The sequence below is a fragment of the Dendrobium catenatum genome, unplaced genomic scaffold (genome assembly GCF_001605985.2).
Source record: "Dendrobium catenatum unplaced genomic scaffold, ASM160598v2 fragScaff_scaffold_1089, whole genome shotgun sequence".
NCBI classification, from domain to species: Eukaryota; Viridiplantae; Streptophyta; class Magnoliopsida; order Asparagales; family Orchidaceae; genus Dendrobium; species Dendrobium catenatum.
The window spans coordinates 1,353,826-1,377,924 of NW_021319551.1; the positions used below are offsets into that span (position 1 = coordinate 1,353,826).

At 34.4% G+C, this 24,099-nt stretch overlaps 1 pseudogene; it reads left to right on the plus strand.

Moving 5' to 3' along the window:
- Positions 1 to 914: 914 nt before the first annotated feature.
- Positions 915 to 22,483, plus strand: LOC110098645 (annotated as a pseudogene).
- The last annotated feature ends 1,616 nt before the right edge of the window (positions 22,484 to 24,099 follow it).

Here is a 24,099-nt window from a genome sequence, read left to right on the forward strand (position 1 = left end):
AATTTGTTGGTGAATGTGAAATAGAGAATGAAGGAGATGGAGATGGCATAATTGGCTTCAATGATTTAGCTGCATTTGTAACTGCAAATTTTTGTGAAGCGAGACATGTAAACTCAACTTATGAGGATATCTTTCATGAAGATAATTAGGAGATATCTTATTTTTCTTTTGTGGAATTATTAAAATTATTGAACTAACAAGGAGAAACATTAGTAACTCCATATATGTATTATGAACGTGTTTTTTTTTTATCAGTTAGTGCAAAGTGTCACAATTTTACTATGATATTTTGCTTATTTACTTCATATTATGTGCACATTTTCATATATTTTAGTTTCAATAATTGGAGATAGAAACTATAAGATATCAAAATTTTCTTTTATATTTTTTAGAGAGAGAATTGAAGATGATCTGCTTCCTCAACACCCAACACACAGTAGAGCTTAACAAAAGGTATGCATTTCTCAAAAATTTCTCGTTTGGTGAGATATTTACTTATTTATAAAATATTTATTTATGTTTTATTGACTTATTTGATGCCACATTTCTATTGTGTTATTTTTTTATATTTTATAAATTTAATTGATGCAATATTTATGTTATTTGATTAATTTAATATGAAAATGGAATGTTGAGTGAAGTTATAAGAGGAAAATTTATTGTTCATTTTATAAATTTTAATAATATTATTATTCATTACGTCATCCGGTTCGACCCAGATTCGACCGGTCGAACCAGTCAAATCGTGAACCTCTCCTTCTTCCGATTCGTTGTTCGGTCCTATTTTCAAAACCTTGATTTAAAATATAACATGTAGATTTATAATTAAATTTAATTTTTCTTATTCTTTGAGTTCTATATTCAGTCTAATTAATAAATCCCGTATTAAATAAATAAATAATATCCAAGAGACACTGGTCTAGGGTTTGCTCCCTCTCCCGTTCCACTTCGTCCGTTCTTATCGTGCTGCTGTTTTGCCGCTGCTGCCCGGCCACGGCAATTTGTAGAATTGGGCGAATTATTTCGTCGCGCAGCGTTTTTTTTTTTTTTTCTCTCTCTCTATTTGTGCAATCCGTTTCTTGTGGCATGGATCTCTCCCACGCTCAATGCAGCCTCTCGAAGGGATTCCACGCTGAAAGATCACCAATCCACGTTGACGACTCTTCCCTACCGACTGATGCGAGACTCCGCGAGGATTCCCGCAGCGATCGGCCGGTTGCACTTCAGCTGCTCGACCAGCAGTCAGAGACATACCGGGGCTGCTCCTTTAGAATGGATGACGACGAGCATTCCGAGGGCGGACAAAGGGAGGAGGAATTCTGCCTCTTGGGATACCCGATGAGCCTCAAGCGGCAAAGGAGAGGGGAGTCCTCGGCTTCCTGCTCATCGTCTTCCTCTTTTTATCAGTCCGAAAAGACGGCGGTGGAGCCGGACCTGGAGACACGGAGAGCCACTGTTCGCTCGTGGGGAAATCAGCCCTTGTCTGTGGCTGATCCAGATTTGAATGACATCATTGAGAAAGAAAAGCAGAGGCAGATCAAGGGGGTTGAGCTCATTGCCTCAGAGAATTTCGTTTGTCAAGCCGTCCTCGATGCTCTTGGGAGCCATGACGAACAAGTACTCGGAAGGGATGCCCGGTGCTAGGTACTATGAGGGTAATCAGTATATTGATCAAATTGAGAGGCTTTGTTGTAAGAGAGCTCTAGCGGCATTTGATATTGATTCTGAGTGCTGGGGTGTAAATGTCCAGCCTTATTCTTGTACGTCAGCAAACTTTGCTGTTTATACCGGTTTGTTGCAGCCTAAAGATAGGATTATGGGGTTGGATTCTTTGTCTGGTGGGCATGTGAGTCATGGATACTTGACCTCAGGTGGCAAAAGGATATCAGGAGCTTCTATATTCTTTGAGAGTTTGTCATATAAGGTGAATCCTCATACCGGGTACATTGATTATGATAAGGTTGAGGAGAGAGCTATGGATTTCCATCCAAAGCTACTGATTTGTGGGGGTAGCTCATACCCAAGAGAGTGGGATTATGGGAGATTTAGACAGATTGCTGATAAGTGTGGAGCTTTACTGATGTGTGACATGGCTCATATCAGTGGGCTTGTGGCAGCCAAGGTTTGCTTTCTACAGTGGAGGGATCTGCATACTTCTTTAGTAACATTTACTGCTTCCTTCATTCTGTTATGTAATAGCATTGTTGCCAATGCTGCAACCCATTTTTCTTTCTGTTTTGGTTACTAAGCCGTACTTATGGGGAAACCTTGGCAAGCCAAGTTTAATAGCTTCCAAATCACAAAGTTATATGCAGTATAGACTGTAAATTCCACGTTGAAAGAAAATATCACAAAAAAGAATTTCCCTGGACAATCTAAAATATGTTTAACAATTTTGGCATGCTGATGCCCATGGAAAAACACAGAAGAAATTGGCATCTTTTATATGCAGAAAGACATCTTAATGTCTCTAAGCATCTGACCTTTTTCTTTTTTTTTTTTCATATTCATCTGTGCATATTACTGTATGGCATCTACTTGTTGTTGAACTTGATGACATTAAAATCAAAATTTATCAAAGTTATACATTACCTTCTATACCTTTGTGATGAGCAATGATAGGCTTATGCTGTAGCTGGTTATTATGGTATCAAATCTTGAAGTTTTGTAGGAAATTTCAATGATCATAATTATTTAAAAGCACAAGGCACTTCTTGGAAAATTTGATTGTCTAATGCGGAGGTGGTATGTGCTACCTTAGTTGCTTGCTTATTTGAAATGAAATGCTGAAGGGAAATAGCTATATCACTTATAAACTAGTTTTAAGAATCATGAATATTTTCTCGAAGAGTATGGAGTGATAAACACAATATTACAGTAAGCATGGATGGAAAGGGTGTGTGTGGGGTGAATTGTGAATTTTTAAGCTCCATTGTATTCCAAATTTAAAATTATTGGTTAATTGATTATCTTAAACAAGTATAACAAATTACTTGAGTTTTAGCATGTATGACCTAGGGAAAATCTATCATTGCAATCATCTTTGTAATTATTCAGGCTCTGTTCTCCATTAATGGATTTCTCACCATCTATTTGTTTCTCCATCTTCCTCAAGATTGTGAAAATCGGACCAGATACAGAACCATAAAAAAATAGAAGTTTAAGATTCAGTAGTTCGATCGATGTTGAACTGGGGTTTGAACCTGATGATGTTATAAATATTAAAATTATTTAAATTTAATCTAAATTATATGATAATGATAATGATGCGATGATGTAAATATGTGAAAAAATAAAGGGGAACTAATACTCAAGTAATAACTTCAATAATTGTAAATTTAAGCACCTTCAATATTTAAAGTACTAACCTCTTTTTTTGTAGCTATAAGAAAACTCATATGGTCCTTTGAAACATTGTATTTTCTTCTTTTAGAAATTTGATCCTCTAAGGGGTTGTTTGATATCGGATTTGTACTTGATTTAAGTTGGATTTGTGTTAAATCCTGCCAAACAGTTTTTGAGAGCCTCATAAATCCCAATACCGCATAAATCTTGAATTTATGGATTAATGCCGTAAATTCGGGATTTACTAAATCATGTCATTCGCTGAATTTAAGGATTTATAGACTATGGGATTTACGAGCCTGTGAGTGAGCTAACTCCCATCTTGAAGGAAGGAGACGCAGCCAGCGAGTTCTCGTGGTGACTGTCGATCTGATGCCTTTGAAGGAGGCGAAGCAATAAGCGAGCTCCCATCGTGCGAAGCACGCTAGAACGCCAAGCACGAGAAGCCAAAGCAGCCACAAATAAATGGTGATGAGAAAAAGCGAGGAAAAGCAAACCCTAGACAGGTATAAATTAATATAAATTAACATTATTAATTAATTCAAACATTAATAATTAAATAGATTACTTAAATAATCAGTATTATAATTAAGTAATTTAATTTAGATTAATTAAATAATTAGTAGTCTAATTGTCATTAAATTAGTTTAATTAATATTTGTAATTTGTTGGTTGTTATAGTTATTAGTTGTATAATTTTTATTAAATTAGTTTAATATTTAAATATTTAATTAAATCATTAATATGAGTATTATATAAATAATTTATTTCAAAACATAATTAACAAATTAATTAGAATTTAAGAATATAATTAAATAACAAGTAACATAATTAGAAGTTAGCTTAATTATTATTAATTATCAAATTAATTATTTAGGTGTTAATTATCAAATTGATTATTATTACTAATTATCTAATTATGAAATAGTCCCATATAGTGAACATGCAAATTTAATTTAAAGCACATTAAGTTTAATTCTAAATGAACTAACCGCCTTAAATTTTGTATTACGTCGCCAAACAATTTCTCAGGATTTAAAATTTGTCATACCAAATAGTTTTCAAGATTTAATACCCTCAGGATTTACTAAATTCACTTTTACAGTACTAAATTCCACTAAAGTTAAATCCAATCCAATACCAAACAGCCCCTAAAAATGAAATACAAATGGGAGAAAGTTAACTATAAACATTCATCATTCGACATACACCATCATTTTGCATTTGCAATTTTGCACTAAAATCAATCATGATTCAATACACAAGTAATAGCTTATATAAAGTGCACATAAATCAAGACTAACAAAACATTCATAATTCTACATACACTATCATTTTATAAAGTCTACCATAGATATAATTTCAAACACAAAACACAAATAGTATAGTCTAAGATGAAAAATAAAAAGATATTTAAATTCATCCCCAACAATTGCCTACTCTAAAGCCACTTCCTCAAAAGTTGTCTCTCTGAAATCACCCTTCTGAAAGCTTCCAAATCATCACATTAATGATTTTCAGTTTTATCATTAGCAAACTCACCTTCATCTACAAACATAGCCTATTGGATGTCATCTTGGCCTCTTAAGTAATTGGAATAATATCCATTTTGTAAATTTCATTCTCTTGATCATCATAATCAAATTCAGAAGTATATTCATTATCAACTATTTAAAAATCTATTGTCTTAATGCTTGTGTAGTTTAATGGATCATAACTTCTTTTTTAAAGGTAAAACCTACATAATAAATATAAGTTTTTAAAATTATGAATTATCATCATATATAAAAATGGAAAATACATATGAAGCATTTGCTTAACATATTATTTATCAATAGAGAGCATACAAATTCCTTAGTTTTGGTTGTATCAAATATACACATGTCATTTTAGCCTTTGATGCTCTAAAAGATTTATTGTTTTCATATGATTTTGTTCTAAAAATACTTCAATTTCTTCACATCTAGAAGAAGAAGAAATTTGACTAAGAATGCTAATAGACAAACTTCTACACTTTGAAGCACTAAAGCCAAACGTCTTCTACCTTTTATGTAAACATCATAAATTATTGATTAATTTTAAGAAGATGCAAAAATCATAAATGCAATAAATCATGTAATGAAGAGCTAACTAGTTTGCATTTTTTAGCCATTGTAAGAGCAATTAACTTTTCAAAGTTTTTTTCAATTATCTCAATAAATTCTTACCTTATTCATTGCAAGTTTAGGTTTATTATATGCCTAATTTCCAATAATTTCAACCAAACCTTGCATGACGTCAGGTTTGTGACATTAGTTATTTTGATCATATTAAAAATGAAGATTTAAGAAATATGCAACAAAGTGAAAACCTTGATGAAGCTGACAATCCCATCTATTCTTGATAATGCTTGTATGTGGCTTTTATATATATATATATATATACACACACACACACGTGTGTGTATGTATCTATACATATATACTATGTTGCACCGATACGGATACAGCGACACCGATACTTATATGGGACACGTCAATTCTTAAAAATATAGGATACAGATACGATGCGGATACGGCATTATAATATATAAATCATACATAAAAATTAAGAAAGTAATCAAAACGTAATATTTGAAATGACAAAAAATTTTGAAAGCAACATTATTTGTAGCATTGTATCTTATAATATCAAAATAAAAGTAAGCATTAAATATTTAAATGTCTAGTACAACAACAAAATCAAAAATATAAATTGTCCAACACATGAAGTTTCAACTATTCAATAGAAGGAATGATAGGATTAGCTTCTTCAGGGGTTTGTCTTTGAATTTCTATATCAACTTCAATAAATATCATAGCTTTCAATTCAGGCTCATCAAGTGAAAGATTAGCAATTTCTAATATGTTCCTTTGTATGTGGCATTACAATAATTTCATTTAAATGCAATATTGCCACCCCCTTCTGACGTTCTACATATTTTTGTCACATAACCCCACAGAAGTTTGTTATCTTCAATATTGGTTTTTGATGGACCATCATCAGACCTAATTCCTATACCATTAGAGCTCATTATCCTACGAAGGATCGACACAAATTAAACCACATGAATTTGAAACATGAAAAAATTTTAAGTAAAAGTGTAGATATGTTGCGACTTGCGACTATGCTGGGGGTCTAAGAGGGCGCTGTCCCATGGCGGGGTTCGATCTCAGTACCCAGCTGTACCCCTCTGTATCGAGCAGTACCGAGCGGTACCGAGCAGTACCGAGTTTTGGTACCAAGCTTACGATTAAGAAAACGAAGAATGAAGAAAATGAACCTTCACTGCTCACGTCGCCTTCACTGTTCGCGTCGTCGAGCCGCTCCGTCGACAAAGGATGATCCTGTCGGCTTTAATGCTTGCGTTGTCGAGTCTCTTCGTCGACGAAGGATGATTTTGTCTGCTTCTATGCTCGCTTCGTCGAGCCGCTCCTTCGACTATAACGAAGAAGACGAACACCTGTGTGAAAATGAAAAACCTAGCTCGCCGAAATGTTTAAGCCGCATAAATGAATAGGGATATCGAGCGGATAGTCGAAATGAATAGGGAAAATTGCGTCTTTGTTTTTTTTTTCGTTTTTTTAATAGGACACGCGTATATGATACGCGTGTTCGGTCAAATTTAAATTATATTTTAATTGGACATGGCAAAGCCATATCCGACACATATCTGTGTCGTATCAGAGGTGTATCCGTATCCGACACGTGTCCGATATAGCATGCCGCGTTAATAGGAGTATCCATGCTGCATATATATATATATATATATATATATATATATATATATATATATATATATATAATAGAGAGAGAGAGAGAGAGAGAGAGAGAGAGAGAGAGAGAGAGAGAGAGAGAACATGTATAGATTACTTTTCTTGCTCTTTACATTCTGTTGTAAAGATAACAAAGCAATGACTTCTCATCAGAATCAAACACTCATAATAATCTTATGAGTGGGCCTACTAATGTTGTTATTATTGAACAATCATTCCCAAACTTAATATCCAAAATGATTGAAGTTTTCTCTACTCTTTTCATTATTTTGACAATTTTGAATCAGTGAAGTACTTAGTAGTTATCAATGTTTGCAAATAATGCTTATGATCATTATCATTTTTTAAAGTAATAAATATTATTACGAAACATGTTACTCCTGGACGCACAATCACTCTCAAGTTTCAATCAAGATAGATGAAAACATGATTGTAAATAAATATATGCACTTTAGAAGCACTTTTGGCAAGATCTACAACATGCATCGTGCTACTAATATTTTTCAAAATGAAATTCAAATAATGTGCTGTACAAGATGATTAATATATATTATCATATTTTTCATATAATAACTACTTTTTTATAGTTTGTAGCATGGTTTAAAATTGCGCAATATGAGGCTCGCCTTAAGGCCCGCCTTTACGCAATTCCAGTGAAAAGCGCCTTGAGGCTTACGCCTCAAGTTTTTTTTATGAGGCTTGCGCCTCAACTTGGTTGAGGCCCGCTTACGCCTCAAAACGCCTTGAGGCTTACGCCTCGCCTCACGAACGAAAAACGCCTCAATACTCGATTACGCAATTTTAAACATTGGTTTGTAGCATTGTCGGTAACTAATTGAATCACATTTTTTAGACCAACCAACTCAACTTCAATAGATAAAGATCATAGAGTGACTGCATCTTCTTGATGTTAGAGGCATTAAGTGAATTTAAAAAAAAAAGAACAAATCACGTAGATAATCAACTAAGAAATTACTCAAAGTTCTATTACTATTATCTATCCAACTACCAACCATCAATATGCATCCAGCTCCTCCCAACAATGTCTGAAAGTCTCAATTAGTAGCCAACTTTTTTCCTAGCAATTTCTTAATAAATTAACTATCATCATATAAAAGATGAAAGTTAATATGTATACGGTTTCCTCTCAACACCATTTATAAGTCTCTAATAGTAGCCTACCTTCTTCCTTGCAATTTCTTAATAAATTATCTAACATCCTATAATAAGATGAAAGTTGATATTCTTGTCCAATAGAAACTATCACATCAATGGCTATTTGTGCAAAAGAATTCAATACATTCATAGGAATGCAACGATAAAAAAATCAACTTGCAAGTGCCTTATTAGCACGATGTTCATCCTCTTTTGATGCCAATATAAAATTTAAAAATGATTCTGATCCAGGCTTAGTTTTTGGAGCAAAGTAATTTTCTATCTCATCAAACTTGCGCTCCCTTTTATATAATCATTTGTCATGTGTGTTTGAATTTTATGATTTTTGAATGAAAAGAATCTCTCTCATATTCAATCTCATTTTCATCATAGTGCATACTTTCTTTGTTAGCTTGTGCTTATTTTTTTTTTAATAATATTCCTTTTAGACTTTCTCACATTTAGGAACAAGCGTGAGTGCATGACATAATACTTTCTTGTAGGGAGCAATATTTTTTTAAACCCAACCAGGTATTTGTTCAGCCTATTAATGCCTCCATCTTTGTATTTAACTTCATGGTGCAAACACTTATATTGTTTTTTGCCATCTACAATTTTAGATTCACTAAAATAATTCCAAGCTGGATAAAAATTTTCACAAACTCACATGTGATGAGATTGCAGGATTCAGATGATTCCATTCTAAAAATGATTATATTGCACTCAATTGTTTGAAGAAAAAATAATATTAAACATATAAATGAAGTGAGCGATAGCATTAAGAATGACGCAATAAATATTAAAAATAAAATGGTTAAACAACCTTTCCAATCAATGACATTAATAGGATGAAATGTGAATTTCACATCTAGAACAATCGTTAGGGAGATAAGAAGGTAAGAAACAAGGATTGAGTCGTTTATAATGAGTTCACTTCATTTGTAATAGAATTCTAAGTGGTCTCCGCATGTAGTTCTCTAAGAGATATCATATTGGGGCAATCTTGAATTCTCAAGTTCCTTAGGGCTTCAATTCTTGTTATTTCATTAACTAGATGAAGAGATGTGATGTTTAGACTTTGGATATCAAATGACCTTTAATGTTTTAAAGAATTAGATTTTGAAAAGTTGCTTGTGCCTTGTTTCTGATTTGGAGCTTTCAACCCAATATTATCTATCTTTAATTTCTTGAAACTAGGAGGCAAAGAAAGCAACTTACCTTAAACCTTAAACTTTAGAAATTCTAAATAAAAAAAAAAACAAATCTAATAACTGAAATGCCCCTAAACCCTAAATGCACTATGTAAAAACAAAAAAAAAATTTAAAACAAGAAATATAAAAAAAATCATCCTTACAAGAGGTAAACTTACATTCTTTAGCTATTCTAGAAGAGACTATGCCGTACAAGCCAAATGGCTGGTGTTTGGCTGGTGAAGCATCCTTGTCGAGGGAGAGGAGGAAAGTGTCTCTTAGCAAGTTATTAAGAAGAGACTAGGAAGGCAAGAATGTGAATGGTTGGAAAAGCACCACTGTCGAGGGAGAGGAGAAGAGAGTCAGTGGTCTTAAGATTGCCAAAGTTGAACGCGAGAAGAGGAGAGTCAAATGGGATAGGGATTTTTGGATTTTGCGGAATTACCGAGTAGGGTTTACAGTATTTTGTTAAGGATTAAAATTAATATATCATAGACCTAGTGAGGGGTTTGTGACTTTGGGCGATCAAGGCTATTAATAAGAGTACACGTTTTAGATATCTTGGATCTATTGTTCAGAGTGATGGTGAAATTGATGGGGATATTATCAACAGAATTCAAGTTGGATGGTTGAAGTGGAGGAATGCATCGGGCTTATTGTGTGATAGAAAAGTACCCCTCAAAATTAAGGGAAAATTCTATAAGATGGTAGTGAGGACTGCAATGCTTTATGGTGCTGAATGTTGGCCTTAAAGAGAAGCATAATCACTAAGCTAAGTGTGGCAGAAGATGAATGATGCTCAGGTGGATGAGTGGCTTTACCCTTAGAGATAGGATAAGGAATGAGCATATTCGTGAAAAGGTTGGAGTAGCTCCAGTAGAAGATAAGATTAGAGAGAGTCGCCTTAGATGGTTTGGTCACATAAAACGGCGGCCTTCCAATGACCCGGTTAGGAGAGTAGATGTATTAGATTTGACTTATGTTAAGAAAGGTAGAAGCAGACCTAAAAAGACTTGGTTAGAAAATATTAGGAATGACCCTTCTTTATTAGATTTAAACGAGAGGGTTGACCTTTAATAGGACACAATGGAGAAAAAAGATTCATGTAGCCGACCCCACGTAGTGGGATAAAGGCTTGTTGATGTTGTTGTTGATTAATTTTTCTTATTGCAATCATTTGGTCAAACATTCATGGTGATTACATGATTTCATATCGAATGAGACAATTCCATAGATCCGACACCAATTCATTGGTTTACCAATTGAGCTAGTGATTCACATTGATTCTTATCGGTTTGATGCGAATCCAATTATACTAGTTGGCCGAACTAGCCATAGGACTGGTTCATGGTTGAACTGGTCGGTCTGGTTTGATTTTTAATTTCCTGATCTTTCTGCACATCTTATCCTCTTGGCTTACTAATAATATAATTTGATGCTCTTGTACTTACAACTTTTGTAATTTGCTTTCAAATGCACATTCTTGTTTGTAATACTCTTCATGTTTGTTTCACATCACCTCATGTCAAATTATCATCATGAAAAACTAATTCATCTCTCATGTTTAATGTTTTAGCATCCATATCATTAATCAAAGCAAGGCTTTTGCCTCACAACCTCATTCCTTTAGGCAAGGCGTTCGCTTAGGCACACGAAGCAATAACTTTCCACATGAAAGGTGTGTGAGGCATTATAGCCACACCTCGGCTTGCCCTGCCCAAGTGCTTGGGTGAGTGCCATGTTTTTCTTTAACATCACTGCATCTACCCGGACCACCCAAAGAGGTTCAGCAAGAGCTTCATGCACTTGATGTGCTGATAAGGAATCAAAGGTGGTGGTGGAGAGGTGAAGGTTTCAATTCCAAACTTCACTTCAACAAGAGCTTCATGCATTTGATATGCTGATAAGGTATCGAAGGTGGTGGTGGAGAGGTGAGGTTTTAAATCTCACTAAATTAATTATGGGTGGGTTGTGGAGTGTAGCCTTAGCTAATTTATTAGCCATGACTATTGATTCCTAATATTTCTTGAAGTGCCATTCATCCAAAATGTGGATGGAGGTAAAATCAAATTTTAATCATGTTGTTGAATGACAGCTTATTAGGTGTGGATCTTGGTCATTGTGAAATAAAGGGTGGCATGAAATGGATCGGTGGAGTGTGATCATAGCATTATTATGAACCATGGAAAAAACTAATTCAACTATGGAAAGGAAATTTCATTCTTCGTTTATGATTTAAATAAAATACAAAATACTATTTCATTGAAAACTCACCAAGATTCCCATATGAGAGTCATGTAGCCCTATTGAAGAAAATGCCCAAAAGCATTTAACATTATACAACTAAAGCTAATTTTTAATTTGATGCTATCACATTTTTATAGTCATTTATTGGTGTTTACATGAATAAAATAAATAAAAGAAATTTCATCAGGCCGATCAACCATGTGGTCATTTAATTAGAATATCTAAAATGTTTCTATTACAACTTGATTGGTTTAATTCCTCCTTAATTCATGCTTTCCTCTAAGAGAGAGAATAGTAATCAAATTTTAATTTTCATGGGATCAATCACGTGGTCATCTGATTTGAAATTTTGAAATTGTTTTTGTTAAAGCTTTCCTTGTGCAACTCTTTCATAAATCAAGCCTTGATCCAAGCGATAAGAGTGGCTAAATTTGAATCTTTGTGGGGCCATCCATGTACTTATTTAGTTTGATAATTAAAATTGCTTCCATTAAAGCTTTGGTTTTTCTCTCTTTTGAATTTTAAATTTTCCCTTCGTGAGGCGCCTTTAATTGAGGAAATTAGAAAGAAATGATGTTTTTCCTTGCCCTAAATCTTGCATGAAAGTGACATGAGAAATGAGGTGTCATCTTGTGGAAGAGAAGAAATGGCGAAAATTCATCACGGGTGGACTCAAAGGGCTTTGTGTTGGAAAATTATTTGATCTATCTTGTCTTTGATATGGGGCCCTCATATAGAGCCATCATGGATCAAATGTTCTATTAATCAATATTAAAGGATGAAAAACATCCTTATTTGTTCTATCTCATAAACATCCTCATTTGTTCTATCGCATATGCCCTCCACCTTAAGCATTTTAATAAGACTATTCATTGAAGAATCTGCTCATTGTAGGTTTCGGAAGATGGTTCTTTGGGAAGAATGTAGAGTTCTAGATAAGGCTGATATTAAATAAGATTAAGTGATGATAAATGCTTATCTTAGGAAGAAGGCTTATGGGATAATTAGGACATTTACTGCAATATATAGTCAACTTTGAAGGAATATTGTTTGTTTTGTCAGCACATAATAATGACACTTTCTTGTGAAGAAGTTTAAACTCAATTTACAATCCATGTAGAAGTTTTCAGATAGTAAATTGATTAGCTGCAATTAAGAAACTGGGTGCCAAAGGCACTTAATTAGAAGATGCAGTGTATTGCATTCTTCACAGGTTTGTTTAGTTGCTTAAAAAATTGTCGTCAATTTCAGAATCTTCTAGAGACAGCACTTAATAAATATTACTTTGATTGGCTAGAACCTATAATTGTATTTTTAATTTGATGGTTGCAATTCTCAATGCTTGTAAAAAACCTGTTGAAATTGATAAGACTAATAAGCATTACATTTAAGCAACAAATTGCAAATTTTAATATATGTTAAAGATGGAGCTTTTTTACTATTTATTGCATCCAGTGTGACTTATGCTTATCAATCTTAATATAGGAAGTTTGACAGTTTGTATTTAGATGTGTTATCATTTCTCTGACCAATTTGTTTACCGATGTTATTGGAGCATGCTTAATTTGCCTATATGAAGAAAACAATGCTACTCATAAATGTGCCACATTGCCTAATAATTGAAGTTAGAATTGAGCATTGTATAGTGCAATATAATTTATTGACTTGTTAGCGGCCATCTTCTGTACTTAATGTTTACATGCCATCCTTACTAAATGGTCTTCATATATAAGATTTTACTTTTATTCTATTGAGACGATGTGAGACTTATCTAATTATTTTTGCACTTTGAGGTGTTTCTTTTTTCCCAGGTTATTAAGTTTTTTATGTGTCTTTGTTTGTGGGTTGTAATGACAAGGTCCAGTATTAATTGATTTGGGACTTCCATGTTGTTGAAAGTTTTCACCATCTAAATAATGGCAGAAACTTGCCTGGTGGTTCATTAATTACCTTTTTTATTGTTTTTTGTAGGAATGTTCAAGTCCTTTTGATTATTGTGATATTGTTACTTCAACGACGCATAAAAGCCTTCGTGGTCCTAGGGGTGGTATAATATTTTATAGGAAAGGAAAGAAGCTGAGGAAGCATGGATTTCCCCCATGTCAGTCAGATGAAATTGATCAGTACGATTTAGAGGATAAGATAAACTTTGCTGTTTTCCCATCAATGCAAGGTGGGCCTCATAATAACCATATTGCTGCTCTTGCAATTGCTCTGAAGCAAGTAGCTACTCCTGAATATAAAGCATATATCCAGCAAGTTAAGAAAAATATACAGGCATTAGCATCTGCTTTACTCAGACAAAAATGTAGATTGGTTACTGGGGGTACAGATAACCATCTGTTAATTTGGGATTTAAGAACTTTTGGTTTGACAGGTGTGTATCATCCAAATTTCTTCAAATCTTCCACTGGCTTTAATCAGTTTGTTTTAGCTTTTATTTTTTCTAACTGCTGCTATTTGTATAAGCTGGTGAAAATAGTATTAAATTGCCTTTCTGCATTTCTGAAGATATTGAACTTTATTTCGTTTTAATTTTCCCCTTTGTTTTAGAAATGACTGGTTAAGTTCATGTAAGTTAGAATTTATTTTAGATCGATCTATTAAAGTTTCATTTTCCAAGTGTAGCCTTGTTTCCATGAGCTTCAGTTTACTCTATCTGGGCAGTTAATTATTTTTTTTAGGTTTTAGACAGTAAACATGTTTTGTTAATCATAATATTTCAATCGGATTTTAATGGGGTTTTGTGCTTCTACTTGGGGGATTTTTGGTCACAAGTATTCATTATGCATGCATTTAGAAACACAAATTAAAGTGAATGCAATATATTATGATTGCTTAGAGCAATTTGATTGCCTATAAAATAAATTATTGGAAATTGTTTTTTCTTTTTAATTTGGGTGGTTGTAAAATTTAAAGTATGATAAGATACATTTCCTTTTATTGTTAACCGCAGTGCATATCGCAGGTCTTGTGAAAAATGATTTGCAGATTTTGTGAATCAACAGAGACATTGGTTATAGTGCTCATGGATGATGACGGATCACAAATCTCATGGTGAAGGGAACTCTTATACAAGGAGAGAGGTGGATCATATCCATAGGTGTTGCTTCAATCATAGTTTGAGGCTTATGTGGGTGTAGATTCTTACACGTTGGAATCATGTGGCATGAGATGTTCAACCATTAGGGTAGCTGAAGTAGTGGGGTGCATAACAGCCTTAGTGCAGGTTGCATTAAAAATGGTAAGAGCAATGGTGATGGTATCATTATAAAACTCTGTCATCTAAGAGTGGGAGTAGCAGGATGTGGAGAAGTAGGATATGAAGAATAGGGTAAACTACTTAAGACTCAAACTTTTGAAAAGAATATTGTAAAAAAAAAGTAGGGAAATCGAACTTTGAGACATTCTCATTGTATAAAGTTTGAGAAAAAGCTTATATGAAAATCTACATTAAAATCTAAGCCATTCTAAAGTTATATAATCTAAAGAGAGGATAAAATAGAAGGATACAACAACCACAACAACATCATCAAGTCTTTATCCTACTACGTGGGGTCGGCTACATGAATCATTTTTCTCCATTGTGTCCTGTTAAGAATCAAATTCTCATTTAAATCTAATAAAGAAAGGTCATTTCTAATATTTTCTAACCAAGTATTTTTTAGGTCTACTACCTTTCTTAACATAGGCCAAATCTAATACATCTACTCTCCTAACAGGGTCATCGGAAGGCCGACATTTTACATGACCAAATCATCTAAGGTGACTATCTCTAATCTTATCTATCACTGGAACTACTCCAACCTTTTCCTGGATATGCTCGTTTCATATTCTGTCTTTAAGAGTAAGTCCACTCATCCACCTGAATACCCTAATCCCAGCAACACTAAACTTAATATTATGCTTCTGTTTTAATGGCCAACATTCTGTGCCATGAAGCACTGCAGGTCTCAACACCATCTATTTTAAAGGATAAAATAGAAGGATAACATAAATAAATTAAATGGAATATAATATTGGGCAGAAAGCAAAATCTCAAAGAATGATGCTACTCAGTTATTTAATCCTTCCTCAACTTTAGCTAGACTTAATACACAGATGCCGGGATGTGTGTACTTGGAGAATCAAAATTCTCCAAGACTTCAATGTTTTCTCAAAGCCCTATGTTCTTTTGCTTTATTCTGCTTCTTTCAACCACCAAATGTGCCACAAACCAAGAAGAGGAAGATGGTGATGAAGCACCAGCACCATTCAAGAGGGGTTAAGCACAATGAGGAAATCTGAAGGGTTGCGGCTCCTCTGGCTACAATCATTGCCACGTATTGAGATCATCCATAGGTGGGTGTTTTATGATGTGCCGAGTTCTCTATTGAGCATAATAGTATCATTCTTGATGACTAAAAGAAGGGTCCCACTATAAAATGCTAAGTTTCTCATAACACCAGGACTCTAACACATAAAATGCCACCAATGTTGGCACCGCTGATGTAGTTCCATTTGTCTTTCTAACAAAGATTTAAACCATGGTGATCTCAAATGCTACGAAGTGGCTTTCTCACATGGCAAAGTTGCCGATGTAAGGAACATTCAAGTGGATGTCCTGCACTCACTTGGAGTAAGAGGTTGAGTCGGAGTAGGAGGTGGAGTCAGGAAGTGATGCATGGCCATGGATGCCTTCCATCATGAAAATCAAGATGAAGCTTTTCTAGGTGGAGGAGATGTAGATGGGGATGGACTTGGAACACAAGCCTGAGTTGGAGCTTGAGGAAAAATTAAATTCTCACAGTTTGTCTGCATTTGGAATGCAGTGAAAATGAGGATTTCTAAGCATATAAATAATAAAAAATTCTACCATACACTCATTTTACCTCACGCCAAACATTAAAACAAAATTCAGAACTCATGCAACTTTTTTACTTTACACCCATAATACTTCCAACTAAATTGCCCCTAAATAAGTTGATTACTGACAAGTTTTATGAATACTTTTCATTGTATGCAAATGATAATGTTTTGATATCATTCCTACCATTGTATAGTGTATGGTAGAGGCGTGTGCTAATGCTCATTAGCTGTTGTGTGCGTCATGTTCTAGTACACATGAGAGAGAGGATGTACTTCATTGTCAATTCTGGTGGGGATGATGGTGTCTGTACTCTCTCCTTTGATTTACAACTTATTCATAATTCATATACCTTAGTTTTTAACTTGAATTTGTTCCGGATCATCATTAGTGCACAATATCATTTAACTGTTAACAGAGGGGATGAAGGAGATAAAAGTGAATGTATTAATGAGCTATCCTAAACACCTTTAGGAACAAAGCAATAGCTCCCATCCTAAAGAATCTTGGGTCTACTTGCCTAATCTTTTTGCATTAATTGTTTTGGTTGTTGAAATACCAAGTGATTAGCTCTCACCCATCTGGATAAGATTTCTGGTTGAAGATGTGTTTGACCTTTGATGTATTGATTTGTGGATCAAATCACGAAGTAGATTGCCAATTTTGACTTTTAACTTTAGTGAAGTATTAGTTTGCTTCATCATTTGGACCCTACATTATGGAAAGATAAAAAAGATTTAATTTGTTGAAGTATTAGCTGTCTGATTTCTCTATAAAAATTGCTTTGTGCTGGTTCTCAAATAGCACTATTGAGATTGAAGCCGATGTCTCAAGTGGTCTATAGGTGCAATCAGATTGTCCATCAGACATTATGCAAGAGAGATCAAGACTTTAGAAGCCTCCATCGTTGGATCATAATCCATTTTATAACAAGATAAGGATGAGTTTGAATTTTGAAATTGTTTTGAGAAGCTTGTATTTGAATTTAAAATAGATTAGGATAAATTATACTAAAATTATCTTTAGTTTAAACTTATCTAGTTTGCTATTTATATATATATTTCTATTTTTGTAGAATTTATATTATATAGGATTGCATAAAGACTTATACCTGCTATATTTACTTATAAATAAGTTTAATTTTTGCAACTAAATTGATTGGAAAATAATTTTTTTGTTTCCTAAAAAATATCTTATTCCTCATATCTTCTTTTCTTCCAAAGAACTCCAAAGGCGTCACTGCAGTGCGCTATCATAGTTTGTTTGATAATAGAACTAGTACTATAGCTACAATGCCAAACTTTGTAAATTTTTTTGAAGACTGCTACTTGCTTTTGGAATTGTAGAAAAATAACAAGATAGAGGAAGATCGAGTGCTGTCCAAGAGAACAGGCTAATTTGCTACAAAAATTAGGGGTGAATTAATACCATATCCCATTTTTTATCCTTCTGGTTGACCTCAAAGGGAACTAGAGATGAAGATTAATCGGCAATGTTGCTTTAAATTTGCAAGCACCTAGGATTACTTCAACGAGATGATATGTGAGTTGCTTCTACTTGATATCTTTCAAGTCATCTTTGATAGATCATCCTTTCATAACAATTATGCAATACTATATCGGCAGCCTTATTACTGCCAACTCACAATTTATTGGAAAATCTGTTTCTCTAAAAATAATATAACGTGTTGATGACAATTATTGTAATATCTAGGCAGGCATGTAGACTGGTTAATGCAAGTCCTAAATTCTTATAGATACCAGTTCACCTGTTAAAAAGAAAGGAGAAGCCAATTTCTCTTTCCTTAGGGCAAAAATGACATCCCTATGTAGAAGCTGACTGAGTAAGACACAATGCAACAGAGTGTTGCTAAATATTCTTAATTTTCAAAACTAGGTTATCAAGATTGGCTCCACCAAAGTGAAGAAAATTTAGGTGTTGTCAAGATTGTGTAGAATTACATTGTGGTGTACCTTGAGCTACCCAAAATATTCAAAAAGAAGATAAAACATGTCTCCAAAAGGAGCAATAGAGCAAGAGTTGTAACAAATGAAAAAGTCTTCATTATTGAAAGAGCTTGAAGAACCATTCTCTCACGAATTCAAACAACAAAACGAATAATGTGAACGGCAATGCTTCATCAATTTTGAGAAGCTCAAAACGGTAGACATTACTATAGAATCAAGTCAAACAGTAATCCCAAGTATGATTTTGGACATTTGCAGGTGCTCCTAAAAGTGAATTTTAAGTTTAAGAAAGAGAAAATAGGAATTGAAGCATTTTGCCTTTAGCAATATGAGGCATAAGCCTCAAACTAAAAATAATAAAAAAACTCATAAATTAGAAACAATTCATACATATGCCTTAAATTATTGATATGTGAACTTAATTTATTGCCTTAAATCATGAAATCTCACAATTTAAAAAAGAAGCAAATCTTAATCTTCAGTTTAATTATAAAGTTAATGTGTGAAAAAAGGTTCAAGTACTTATTTAAAATTTCAACATGCCTTGAGGATTAGGATTGACATTGCAGTTGCATGCAATCAGAAATCTCCTCATTCACAGTCGCAACACTCCCCACCCTGCAGCGCTTCTTGCCACTCATGGACTCTTGGCTTGTTGATATGCAACTCTCTCTCTCTCTCTCTCACACACACACACTCACTCACTCACTCTCACTCAACTCACACAATTTTGACCTAAAAATGGATTTCATTTGCCAGTCTGGTTGAGGGGTTGGTCATAATTTCAAAGTTAGGATTAGGGTGGTCAACAAAATTTCAATTAGAGCAAAACAACAACTAAGTTGATTAGAGGTGATGTCATTTGTTGTATAAGGTTAATCGATGATTGTGTTTGAAAAGGAAAATGAGGTATTGTTGTGCAGATCATGACCTACAACAAATTTGTCAAATCAGTGAGTTACTATGTATAGTTTGAAAGGCCTTGGCAATATGCCTACCAATAATAGTACCAACATGCATAAACAAAATTAGTGGTTTCCTTATGCAGGTTTTCTATATTAATATTTACGAGGGTTTGTGATTATAATAGGGATAATGCGAGTATAATAAATGTATTTGCATTTTATTAAGGTTAGGTTTGTTAGATACTAAAGCGGTAATTAGTTAATCTTAAATAATTTTGTACATTTATAAACAAACTCTGATGGGATATATTAGGAGGGATGGAAAGAATTATCTTGTTTCTTCTCACCTTAGCTTTTCTTCTCATTTATGGAGTTGTTTACATACTCGAATCCATTGTTTATTGTTGCAATCCTCTGATATTGTAACAACCGTTGCTTTCTTCATATATAATTCAGATTCTGTCAATGCCTTGCAAGCAATGCATGCACAAAATGAGTCTCATTTTGTTGAAATCAAGAACTCTTTTTGCTCCTTTGAGGATTAATTCTCCACATTATACAAGTCTCTACAGTAATTTCAATCATTATTGACAAACTTGGATAATCACATTGTGGAATTGTATCCTATAAGATCATCTTTTGTTCAGCACTTTCCCACAACTATTGTCTCCAATATGTTAAACTTAGCCACCACTCTATCCAGAAAACATCCTCATCGCTAGACATTGTTGATTAACCATTATTGATAGAACCTTGCCCATCTATGAATTTGAACTACCAAATCTTGTTCGCCAACTCAACCTCATTGCTAGATCCATCGGCTTTGCATTCATCAACTCATGCATCCACCACTTTCACCATCAATTTTCATGATGGCACCGGCAATTTCAGTTTCATTTCATCTTCATCATTCGCCTTCGTCGATTTAACCCACTCAAGAAACGCATCCCATATCTCATGGTCGTGTCTCAAATCATGTTGGTGATGCACATTCTATTCCAGATTTGCCCAGTCATCATGACTAATTGACTTCTGACTTGGCCTCCGCCTATTCGTCCCAACCCTATCTCCATATACCTTTTCAATTTTGTGACACACCCATGTCTTCTTCTATGGCATATCAAGTATAGCTCTATCCTAGCCGCCTAAGCAAGAGTTCGTCACCTTTGCCAAAATCATATTATGGAAGAAAAAAAAAACCCAGCCACACATCCCGAATGGCTCCTAAAAGCTTTGCATCATGTCAATCTCATCACATCATTGACACAAACAGAAATCTCAGATTTTAAACTTCATTGAATCCGCTCTCCGCTTCCTTTTCATCTTTGATTTCTTTTCTATCCTGTTCCTCCGAGATGGTGCCATATCTCTGCCGCCATTTCCCTTAACCTCTCTACAAGCCTCCGTCTCGCCTCTGCTGGTGAACCTAACATTTGTGAGCGACCTCACACCACCTTGCCATACCTGACAAGATCTTGCAGGTACTCTATATACATAAGATTGGCCACAGAAGACTCCATCTATATTGAAGTTTTTTAATTGTTTCCTTGTCCTTTTGCGAACTCAAAATTTCCGACTTTCTTGAATCTTGTCTTCTGTCTGGTGCCATTCCTTACAATTCTAGCTCCCGGTTTCTCTGAGTATATGCTCATCATCCAAATATATATTTCGATCTCCCAACCACACAAATCCGAAGCCATTTGTTGCCAAAATTACCATATGCATCCCTCTCCTGGCATTTGCAGCAACCGACACCTATTTGAATATATTCCTCAAAGAATCATGATTGCTTTTATGAGGAAGTAAGACTTCATTGCATCTCATGAAGCATTTTCAAGGAGAACATCTTATCATCGTCAACGTCTTTTCCAATTATGAATACTCAAAATTGCTCATTTGCACAAGTTCATTTTATAACTTACTCGGCCTTGTGAGTAAGGTCATTCTGAAGGGGGAGGTAGTGATGGGTTAATGTGAGTAGCATAATGTATTTGCATTTGATTTTGGTTGGTGTTATTAGATACTGAATAAGTAATGAGTGGACCTTGAGTTGACATCTATAAATAGACTTCATTGGGAGACATTAGGAGGAATCAAAAGAGTTAAATCTCATTTTTCCTCTTTTTTATATTGTCTCACCTTTATTTTGGATTTGGCTCCAAACTCGAATTCATCATTTATTGTGATCCTCCAAGGTCATGACAGGTAACTAATCAAACTGTGCGAGAATTAGTTTACTCAGGGAAAATACATGAAATGTTGTCCATATGTTTTAGCAATTTTGAGCAATTTTTATTCATGAGCTAAGATTCTTTCTCTAAAGAGCACTACTTATTTATTGTATTGGCCTCCAATTTCGACTTTGTTCAGGTTTTGATTATATACATATTTTGTAACGTTACTGCGTATAAAATTTTTTTTGCATGGCTTCATAGCTTGGATTCATCTGCTATAGTAATCTTTTAATTTCTATTTTGCGCAGGCAAAACTTTTGAAAAAGTATGCGAGGCATGCCATATCAGCCTGAACAAAACACCTATATTTGGTGATAACGGTGCTATTTGTCCCGCTGGAGTCAGGATCGGTATTAGTTTATTAATACTTTTTGCACTACTTCTCTTTGAAAAAAAATATATATTAGCTATGCAATGTGTGCTTTAGGCTTCATTTGGGACGGCTTTCTTTCTGCTTTTTAAAGTAGCTTTTTAGTACAAAAATTTTAATTTTGTATTAAAAAGTTACTTTAAGAAGCAATAAGAAAGCCGTCTCAAACGAAGCCTTGAATGCAACTAATCTGCTTCTCGGACTTCAGGTGCGCCTGCAATGACTACGAGAGGATGTTTGGAGGGAGACTTTGTGGCCATTGCTGGGTTCCTTACTAAGGCTGCACATATTGCGAGCAATCTTCAAAGAGAACATGGGAAAATCCTAGACTTGTTGAAAGGCCTCCATAATAACAAGGAGGTCATTGAGCTGCGAAACCAAGTAGAAACTTTCGCCATGCAATTTGGCATGCCGGGATCCCATATTTGACTATTCTAACCACAATTCACTCGTCTTTCTACCAGTGTCAATAAATAGAGCTACTATTATGTGCAGACACCAGACGGGAGAACCGACTGGTTAAGCGCTAGGTACCCAGCAGTACTGAGCGCGGGTACCCGGCAATGGGGTGGCGTGGCACATTTTTATTGGTCTTCAGACGCCCTCCGGACACCGCACACAGTAAGAGGCTGCATCAGTGCAATAGGTTTTGGGAGGGCTCTTATTCTTGCAATACGATGAGTTTGATTCAGTTTGAATTCCTTATCTTAGATCAAAATGGAGGCAACCATGACTATTGCCTCCACACCTCATCAATTCTAATAGCTCATTTTATTACCTTGCGTTTAGTCTGCAAAGCCCACATGTAAATTTGTGCATCTTCTTTTATTCCTCACTGATCATGAGATTCATCTTGCTTGGTAGATTCGTGCTTTTAGTTTTTTTTCTTGTTAATGTAAATCAGGTTAGGCTATTTTAGTATTTTGTCAGAAATTCAAACTTTTTAGTAGATTGTACAAAAAAAACAAATGGCGACGATGCCGTTTCATATAGAATACTTCGGATTCATATGGGCTCGATCAAATGCAAAATTATGCAAATAATGCCATTAATGAGTTGCTTGTCTTTGTGCAGAAAAATTTCAACAGAAAGAAGATTTAGTCTTAATACTTAGGTTTGATTTGGGACAGTTTTTTTATTATTTTTTAAAGTTATTTTCTAGTATAAAATTTTTTATTTCGATAAATTTTTATACTAGAAGATTGTTTTAGAAATCAGGAAAAAAAGGCGCTCCCAAATGAATTTTGGCACTTACAACTTTAAATTTTAACACAAAAGATAAAAAAATTCAGTACAAACTTAAACAATTATAGTGAAAAAAACAAACAATTTCATTAAAAGTGCAAACAAAAAAAACACAAATAATTTCAACAAAAATAAAATTTGAAAAAAAAAAAGAATACAATATGATCTTACAAGATTATGGGCATCAACCCCTTACGCACTTTGGCTTGCAAATGATTTTCCATGAAGAGCCCAGAAATAGGATTTCAACATGAAAATTAAACATCAAATTTTTCTTTGTTGTTGCTTTGCATTACAGAATAATCATAGCTATGCGCGAATGCGAGAAGGTTCGTCGAGTGAATGCAGGCTTGTGGGAAAATTATTACGTTCGGACAAAAAATTGGAAATCCGGATATATACCTAGCAATACCGAGTGTTCGATACCGAGCTCCACGTGATGTGGCACGTGATTATTGGTCTCTGGACGCATTTGGTGTCCGGACGTAATAATTAATGTAGGTTTGAAGGGACAAATCCAACTATGGCGAGCCTGAGCCGAGCGACTGTGGCGATCCGGTTATTTGGTTGAGTTAGGATTTTTTAGGCTTTTAGATTTTTAATCCTTCGGTATTTAAATGCTTTAAATCTAAATCAAAATTAAATATTGACCATCTGATCACAAATAAATGGTGATGATTTGATGCTAAAAAGAACCATGCGGTTTAATAAAACCCCTCATCAGTCCCTAGGTTCATGATTCAACCTCGGTTCTGACCGGTTCAATTTGGATTCTTATATGTAGTGGCTCAATTTTAAGA